Here is a 2528-nt window from a genome sequence, read left to right on the forward strand (position 1 = left end):
AACAAGACTGGTAGAGGGACAGTATCTCCCATATCTGTAATCCTAGCACTCAGGAGGCAGAGGCAGGAGGATTGATACTACTTTGAGGTCAGCTTGAGCTAGTGAGTCCCAGCCCAGCTTGGGCTCAGGAGTGTGACCCTGTTTGAGAACAAAGCATGCTGGGCGTGGATGGTAATCTGCACCTTTGGTCTAGCACTTGAGAGGCAGAGCCAGGCAGATCTCTGAGTTCTGGGGCAGCCTGGTCTACATAGGGAGTTCCAGAACAGCCAGGGCTACATAGACCCTGTCTTGGAAAAGAAGAACACAATCTAAAACCCAACAGAAGAAACAAATAACAATAGCACCTCCCCCAGAAAAAGTGATCACGGTATCTCGGTTGCTTATAATTCCCAAGGACCAGCTGGTGACTGAGAGTGGGAACAGCTGTGTGTATCCAGGTGTCCCTCCTTGCTGGGCCTGACTTGGCAACCTGAAAGGCAGAGAAAGCTTTGGTCTCCACCCACTTGGCCACAGTTTACCTGAAGAGCAGAGGCAGTTCCTGCTGGCTGCTCTCTCTGCTCCTATTTCTTCCGGACAGGATCTTGCATGTAGCCTAGGCTGTGAACTTACAGACACCCCATCCTCTTGCCTCAGCCTCCTGAGTGCCAGGATTCCAGGTGTGCCCACTGTGGCTGGCTCTATAGGATCCTTTTGCCCTTCTCAGTTTGTGTCTCCAGAGCTTCCCTGTGTGTCTCTTAGAGCTTGTGTGTTTGGCCCCTTAGATCTTGTCTACTGCTCCCTGCACAGTGATCCCACCTGGGCCTAGAGTTCAAGGCCTCCTCTGCCTGCCACCCAGCGCCTCTCCTTTCTCCTTTCTTTGCTCAAATGTCCAGTGTCTTAAAATATATGTTTTTGTGCAGACATTGGTTGGGACTTTAGCTCAGTGATGTAGTGCTTGCCTGACATGCATAAGGCCTAGGGGTAAGTCTCCAGCACCATAGCCATGCAGTATCTTAATTAAAATAGGTGGGAATGGTGGCATAAACCTGAAATTCTAGTAGTTTGGAAATTCAGTCAGGAGACTTCAAGAGTTCAAGGTCTAGGCTGCAGGAGACCCAGTCTTATCCAAAACAGCAACACCACCACCCTGAAACACCACAACTCCATTATAGGTTTTCTTTTTAAATTGGTTGTGATGGCACACACCTGTAAGCCCAGCACTGGCGAGGAAGAGGCAGGTGGATCTCCATCCTATTTGAAGGAACTGTTTGTTACAAATGAGGGTTTGAACCTCGAATCTCCATATCTAAGAGTTACTCTGGACAGAAGTAAACAAGAGGGAAAGGAGGAACAGTTTATGTCCACTCTGGTAGTGTTGATCACAGCTGCCAGAGTGAAGCCTCAGCCTTCTGTGACTGGGGACAAGGTGGTTGACCTTGGCGTCCTCTGAAACTTAAGGGAGCAGAGTCCTGTTGGGGTTGATATGTAGGAAGGGGAATTATCTTGAGGTGGGTGGGTGAATCCAGTGAGGGAGAGCCTAGCATCTGTGAGGTCACAAGAATTATCTTGAAGGTGCCCTGCCATTTAGGGGGAAGTGGTGAGGGGTGATGATCCGGAGGGATGAGAAGGACCTGATCTCCCAGGCTGATTGGGGACAGATAGGAGCTGGCATGTGGCTGGGATGGTGAAGTCCCACAGGAGGGGATGGAGATGACAGGATAGTGACAGGAGTAGGTGGTTGGGAAGAAGCAAGGGTTTGGGTAAAAGACTGTCGTCTCTACAAGAACTCAAACGGTGAGATGGAGAGATGTTGCTTTGGGAGAGCCTGTAGCCTTAAAGGGGCCAGCGGCAGGAACTTCACCCAATGGTGATGAAGTTTTTGTGACAGTTTGACAAGGGTGTTTTTTTTTCTCCTTTTTCCCCTTCCCTTGCTCCATCCTTGCTCGCTCCAGCCCATGGTTATTATTATTATTATTATTATTATTATTCATTTCTTGTCACAGATGGTTGTAAACCACCATGTGGCCAGAAGAGCAGTCAGTGCTCTTAACTGCTGAGCCATCTCTCCAGCACGGACAAGGGTGGTTTTGTTTTTTTTTTAAAGATTTATTTAATTATTATATGTAAGTACACTGTAGCTGTCTTCAGACACTCCAGAAGAGGGTGTCAGATCTCATTACAGATGGTTGTGAGCCACCATGTGGTTGCTGGGATTTGAACTCAGGACCTTTGGAAGAGCAGTCGGTGCTCTTACCCATTGAGCCATCTCACCAGCCCCAAGGGTGGTTTTTAATTAGCTGTTAATTTGTCCTATCTTTCCCAAGGACTGGGGTTTGTATGGGATATGAAAATGCCAAGGGATATTGAGGGCTTTTGATAGGGTTTGAGAAATATGGGAGGTGAATTCAGGACCATTGTTTGACTAGAGGGAGGTGGGGATTCCAAAAATGAGGAATGAGCTCCTGGAGGAGATCAGAGATGTCTGAGCCCTTTTGTTGGTGATGGGCAATGCCTCCACCCATCCTGAGAAAGTGTCTATCAAGATCAGA

This window comes from Mus pahari, chromosome 1 (assembly GCF_900095145.1).
Source record: "Mus pahari chromosome 1, PAHARI_EIJ_v1.1, whole genome shotgun sequence".
Taxonomy (NCBI): domain Eukaryota; kingdom Metazoa; phylum Chordata; class Mammalia; order Rodentia; family Muridae; genus Mus; species Mus pahari.